This window comes from Chrysochloris asiatica, unplaced genomic scaffold (assembly GCF_000296735.1).
Source record: "Chrysochloris asiatica unplaced genomic scaffold, ChrAsi1.0 scaffold00057, whole genome shotgun sequence".
NCBI lineage: Eukaryota > Metazoa > Chordata > Mammalia > Afrosoricida > Chrysochloridae > Chrysochloris > Chrysochloris asiatica.
The window spans coordinates 15,901,390-15,908,564 of NW_006408575.1; the positions used below are offsets into that span (position 1 = coordinate 15,901,390).

The window sequence follows — 7,175 nt, forward strand, 5'->3', positions numbered from 1 at the left end:
AGCCAGCACTCTGAATTCAGATTTCTAATCTCCTAAACTGTGAGAGAATATATTTTTGTAAAAGCCATCCACTTATGGTATTTCTGCTATAGCAGCACCAGATAACTAAGATAGTTTCTAAGACTCTAAAGCTTTTCAGGAGCAGACAGCTTCATCTTTCTCCCATAGAGCAGCTGGTGGGCTTGAACCACTGACATTGTGGTTAGTGCTTAGTAGCCTAGTACCTGACCCACAGTTCTACCAGATCTCCTTTGGATTGTTGTTGTTAAATGCCATCGAATTGGTTCCAACCCATAACAAACTTGCATAGGGTGTGAGCTTGAACCATACACCTTGTGGTTCAAACCGAATTTGTAGTACAGCTCATTAGGCACAGCCAATAGGTAAAAATAAATAAATAAAATTAAAACTACAGATGCACATATTTCTTCATATGTACATCTTTTGAAATTTGAGAGTGGTCTGACAGAGAACAGATGCTCAATAATACTCATTGGGAGAGTGGATGCATTGTCAATGCCAACACTCAGAAAAACAAGCCAAATTATATCTCTCAAAAGATAAAAGACAAAAACCTGTATTACACCACCCCACCACCTTCAGTTTTCACACCCTGAAATGTTTTTTACAATGTTTATCCCACATGGGAAGAAGATAGAGGCAAAGTTCTAAAACTTCCAACTTTGTAAACACTGTGGGTATATCCATGGCTTCCTGCCAAGTTAACATTAAGTTACTGCAAACCTATCTCTCAGTATCTCCTTCATAAACGAGGCAGAGATAAGAAGGAAAATGAAATTGGAGAAGAAAATCACTTTTTAAAGCTAGCAGCTCTGGCAACCATCAGCATCAACATAAGTACTTTTTAATCCATTGTATTTAGCCAGAGGATGACCCTCTGTGTTAGGAGTGGTAATTGCTGCACTTCACTTCCTGCTGGGACTTCAGGGAAAGCCTGTCTCCAGGCCCTGACCTGGCTTTGCGTGATGAGAGATCCCTGGGAGCTACTATTTTAGCTTTAATCCAGTACATTCACTGTATTTTATCAGGTTTTATATTTTAATGGCTTCCTGAAACTCCCCAAAGCAAAATTCATCATAAATATGTATCTCTTTTGAGGATAGTCTAATACTTTGGCCAACTGTAAGGTACACTACCGGCTCTGCAGATTGTTAGGAAACATTTAAGGTGAGCTGTTGATAATCAGATTTACTCAAGTCAGATAAGATAGCCATTATTTTATCAATTTATATTTAATAAATTAAAAGTTTATTTTCCCAGCAAAGGTAATGGTCCCACTTACTCGTTTGAATCAACTTTGCTTTTAGGTAGGAAACCTTGGTTATAAATAGAAGAAACTGACTGACTCAGGTTAAGGAAAAAGAAATACATATATTTTAAGTTTACTGAATTTCTCAGAGAATCCAAGCATCACCAGGCAGTGAAATCTGAGGAAACCCTAGAACTGAGAGCTGGGCTTCCTATATCCACTTCCTCTGCACCTCAGTCCACTTAGCAGGACGTGGGTGCCAATCGAACCTGTTTCCATAGTACTTTCATTCATGCTCTCCCTTTAGTCTCCTTGGGTTTTAACCGCTCCTTTTCAAAGGCATTTCCCAACATCCTTTCTAAAACAGAAGGAGCTCTGGTAGTATACTGATTACAACTTGGGTTGCTCACCCCAAAGTCAGCAGTTCAAAACTACTATCTGTTTTGTGGGAGAAAGAAGAGGCTTTCTGCTCCTGTAAAGATTTATAGCTTCAAAAACCCCATACATGGTCTCTATGAGTCAGAACCACCAACAACAACCATTTCTAAAACAGAATCCCCAGGTGGCACAAATTGTGCATACCCTGGGTTGTAAATTGTGAAGGTTAGAGTTTCAAATTACTGAGAAGTGCCTCAGAAAAAAGATCTGGCAATCTACTGCTCAAAAATCTGCTATTGGAAACCCTATTGAGCACAATTCTACTTCAACACATATGGGGTCACTGGAAAGCATAACTGACTCAACGGCAGCTGTTTTGGGTGATATCATTTTGTATAGTTACCCACCCAGCTGCTCTCCATCTTCTCACTGGTGCTTTCACAGCACTTAAAACAATGAGAAACAATTTTGTGGACTTGTTTATTATATCCAATAAATGAGTCTGGAGTCCTGCTGTGACACTGTATGATAAGCACTCGACCTCAGGTCAGTTTGAACCATAAGATCAGCAATTCAAACACACCAGTCACTCCTCAGAAACCCTATACAGAGTCACTATGAGTCAGAATTGACTTGATGGCACTTAACAAAAACATATTTGAGTCCTGGGTATGTCACTATGTCACTGTAGGATAAGTACTGGACTGCTAACTACAAGTTTAGAGGTTCAAACCCACCACCTGCTCCTTGAAAACCCTATACAGGTTCACTATGAGTCAGAACTGACCTGACAGTTCTCAGAAACAACAAAAAATACTTGACTGTTAGTTTTGTGAGGCTTTGCTTACCTCTATATTCCCACCATCTAGATATCTAGACTCAGTAAGTATTTACTGAATGAATATATAAATTCAGGTACGGTAGTGTGGGACACAGCTGTGGTTGAGGGGAATTAGACAGTTAAATGGGACCATTGTGAGAAATTCTGAAGGATTTTCACCAAGGTTACTTTAACTAGCTCCTGGTATTTTTCCAACTAAGCAGCTGCTCCTCAGAAGCCCCATACAGGGCTATTATGGGTTGGAACCAATTCAGTGGTGCTTAACAACAATAACAACAAACAGAAGTATATACATCTCACACTGGCTCTGCCTTGGAGCTACTTGGTCCTGATTGCTTCATCAATCCAATCAACTATTAGATCAAAGAGCTAAATAACTTTTGACATTCAGAGAGGATCAGGGCATGGGTGGGTGAGTGGCTCACAGTCATGACAAACAAATGCTCCAGTTACTCATTGATTCCAACATATATAAAAAGACTCTCAAATAGATAGCTTGAAATTAATATTTATAGCTTAATCTAATCCAAACTAGTTCAAAGGACTGTTTATTCTTGTTCTTAATCTCCACGTCAAGTTCAACTTCTAGATGCTTGCTGAAAGCATGCCTTGATTTTTTCAGAACACAAACCTTTGATGAAAAGTGTGCATCCTTTCAATGAAATCAGTTTACTTTCTTTACCATGTGTCTCAGTATATCTCAGGTCACTAGTGTCAGGCTTGTGAGCACTGTTATCTACAGCCCTAAAATGGGACTGAATGACTTCACTGTCCACTGCTGACTGTAAAAACAGATTGTGCTTCCTAGAGTTCACTGTTGACAGGCACAGGAAAGGACTCATTGGGTTGTGAAAGTTGATATTTGGTCCATAGCAACTCAACCTCCACAGCAGTGAAGACACAGAATAGTGTACTACATTTGTCCTAATATATCTGATATGTCATCATACTGTCTTTCACATGTCACAGTGCAAAACGTATTTAAAAAGTCATAATGGGGAGGTAGGGCGTAGACAAGATGAAAAATGAAGGTTAGATTCAAAAGAATCATTATACATCGATTTTATAGATTCTACAGGTGATTCTTATAAATGAGTACATACAGAATCACCTGTGGATCTTCTTGAAATGTTGATTCTGATTCAGTATATCTATGAGGGAAAAAATAATTCCCAGAAGGGGGATTGAACTGGGATGAATCAGTGAGAATTCTGATAAAACTCAACAACCAAGGGACAATTCAGTTGCCAAAATGGAGCTTCAATCTAAGTGAAGATTATGAAACTGAAAAAAGATGGTTTGTTACACTTGCCCATTTAGGTGTTGCAAACTTATCTCTTTAATGGGCTACACTTGGCTTGCTGATCATGCTGACTTCTCTCCCTCCTGAGTGTTTGATTAATCCTTGTTGGCACTTCATAATCAGTCTGTCCTTCATTTACTTGAAACAACTCTGAGATGCCAGGCAAGTTCAAATATGGGAATGCTATAGAGTATGAAGTGTATTTGGATTGTTGTGTCAGAGTTCTCGAGTTGGAATTCCAACTGTACCACTTAAAAACTATGTCTTCTTAGGCTAGTTACTTAACCTACTAGGGCCTCATTTTCTACAACTGTAAAGTACAGATAACATTAGTGTCTACCTCATAAATCTATTGTAGAAATTAAGTATGATAATCCAGTGTTCTGCATAGTGCCTGACATAGTACTTGTCTGAGAAGCAGAGGGAGGTTGGAGTGCCAAGGCAAGGTATCCTTAGCAAAGGAAGAATGGTACAAGATGAGGTAGGTGACCAAATCCTACAAGGCTTCATAGGTGACCCAGGTAAGGAAAGTTAAACAAATTCTCAAGTGCATTGGGAAGTTTTGACATGGTTTTAAGTAGGGCTGTGACAACCATGTTTATAATGAAATAATGTGTGTACTAAATATATAATCCATTGTTTTAACAAGAAAGATTTGGGGGAAATGAAAACAGGCCAATTCTCAAGTCGATTTTGCCTCATGGTGACTTCCGTGTGTCTAGAGAACTATACTCCATAAGGTTTTCAAGGCTGTGACCTTTTAGAAGCAGATCATCAGACCTTTCTTCTTGAAGCACCTCTGTGGCGTTCAAACCACCAAACTTTCAGTTAGTAGTTAAGTGCTTAATCATACACGTCACTCAGGGACTTGAGGACAGATTTGGAAGACTCTTTTATCGTCTTAATGATCTTCAGTTCTGAATGCCCTTGAACTTTCTCAACAATGGGCCTAAATACCTTGACATGAAATCCTGTTTATACTCAGGAACCTAATCTGATTGATGTTGATGATGAACGTGTAGATGATGAAAGTATTAGCACCTGACACATATGACCTTCCACACTTCCCTGAGTCAGGCACCTTGCTCACTGTGGTCTTTTATTGTGAACTCACTATACCTTGGTGGTAAGCTGAAAAATCATCTTCCAAAGATGCCTACATACAGAACCTGTTGCCTTACATGGTTCAAGGGACTTTGCAGACATGATGAAGTTAAGGATTATCAGATGGGCCCAGGTATAATCAGAATACCCTTATAAGAGGAGGACAGGAGATCAGAGGCAGAGGAGATGTGAGGACAAAAGCAAAGAGTCAGAGAGACAATTGAAGATAACTTAAAGAGGGAAGAGAGAGCCATGAATAGGAATGAAAGCAGACTTTACACACACACACATACACAAAATGATACATCGAAATATAAAAATAAACCCATTGCTTTGCAGTTGATTTCTACAGGACAGAGTAGAACTACCCCATAAAATTCCCAAGGCTGTGTTCTTTACAGAAGCTGACTGCAACCTATTTCTCCCACAAAGTGGCTGATATCTTCCAACCAACAACCTTCTTTTTTGTTGTCGTTGTTTTAAGTTTTTATTGTGAATCGAGTGATAGTTTACATGAGAGAACATCGGTTTTACATTAAGCCTATGTATTGCATTTCATTGTAATGATTACAGTCCCCTCCATGCCTCATCATTTTTATTTATTTGTTTGTTTGTTGGGGAGGTATGTACACCAAAACACTCAGGAATATATAGTCATTTAAACAAGCAATGGGCATATTCTTCAAGCGTGCCTCCTGGCCTCCAGCACTCAATCCCTCTCTTTCCATGAGTCCAGAGTCTTCAGTTGCTTTCTCCCTCCATGTCCTCACCTCTGCCTCCATCTCTGGTGTTGCTGCCTCCCTGGATAGGGTCCTGCATTCCACTTGTGCTCTTCTCCTTTGATGGTCTCAGCATCCTCTCTTCCTGGACTGTAAAATTAACTACTTCCTCCTTTGTTATAAAACTTGTACCTTTTAGTTAGATGTTAAGCCCTTAATGGCAGCACCCCCAGGCTCCTTCAGAAGATTGTAAAAGTAAACTGTCAGGCCTTTCTTCAGGGGCCCCTCTGGGTGTACTTGGATCTTCCCAACCTTTTGTTAGCAGCTGAGCCTGTTAACTGTTTGCACCACCCAGGGTCTTCCTGGTGAGCGCACCATAAATGTTCCAATGGTATTGTTATTTTGCAGTAGTCTCACATTTCCCATGTGTTCTCAAGCTAGAATGATTTAAGTTTCTTTCTCTTTTTTTAAATGTTTTATTGTGAATTATATGATAGTTTACATGGGAGAACTTTAGTTTTACGTTCATTCCATCTTATATCATCTCATTGCCATGGTTCCAATCCCCTCCATGCATCATCAACCACCCAAAGGGTATATCGCAGAAATCTGCCTGCTACACTTCCCCCTCCTCCCCCAGTTTTCGACCCACAGTCCCTTTCCCTCTCTGAGTCCAAGGTCCCCAGTCGCTTGCTTCATCACTCCACGTCATCATCTCTGTCTCTATCTCAGGCATCTCTGTTTCTCTGGGTAGGGTCCCGCTCTCGGCTCTTCTCCGTTGATGGTCCCAGAGGCCTCCGCTCCTATCCTGGAGAATTAATCACTCCCTTCTTTGTTACAAAACTCCCACCTTTGCATTTTCAACCCTCATAATCCGTCCTGATAAGCATTATTCACTACAGTATCATGAGTTACCCATCTGTATCTCCTTTCATCAGCTCCGCCCAGACAGATTGAATAGTACCTACTGGAGATTCTGCCTTCGGCCATGCTCCCTAGCACCAGATTCCCTCTTGAAAGCTTGTAAACCAGTCACTTCTTGCCTTTGTAGTCCACCCCCCTCCCCATTTGAGTATCCAATGTCCAAGCTGCCCTTCTCCGTCCACTCTGTGTGTTGGGGTGTGTGAATGTTTCTTGCTGTGAGGATTTCTTCCCTTTTTTGAGTCGCTGCTCCATAGGTATAGGTCAAGTTCATCAGACTGTATAATCTCACTATTTTTCTTTCCCCCTCTTCTTTCCTCTCCTGTTTGAGCGCCATCATCCAGTCATCCGGTCCAGGTCACGTGGGTATCATCTGCAAGTGTGGGCGCTCCTGTGCATCTGTCCTCTCTTTCCGCCAGCCAGTAGCTCCACTCTCCTCTCGAGTCCTCCGTGGCAACGCCACTGACTCTGGGCCCAACAGTCCCCAGGCATCTTCACACTGCCTGCCAACCAGGTCCCCTACTGGGTCCACAGAAGTCCACTGAACATTGTAGGGCTTAGCTTGCCACTTCATTGCTGCTTTTACCCCACTTCCCCCCATCGGTGATGTGTATGGTCACCAATCAGAGCATTCATTTC

The 7,175-nt window shown here is 41.1% G+C and overlaps 1 protein-coding gene and 1 pseudogene across 1 annotated transcript in view; both read left to right on the forward strand.

Annotated features, from left to right (window-relative positions):
• LOC102827778 overlaps positions 1 to 4,837 on the forward strand; it is a 68,659-nt pseudogene extending 63,822 nt beyond the window's left edge.
• The window catches only part of SGCD (sarcoglycan, delta (35kDa dystrophin-associated glycoprotein)), a 720,725-nt gene that overhangs the window by 623,468 nt on the left and 90,082 nt on the right, over positions 1 to 7,175 (forward strand). The gene's annotated exons all lie outside the window — the stretch shown is intronic.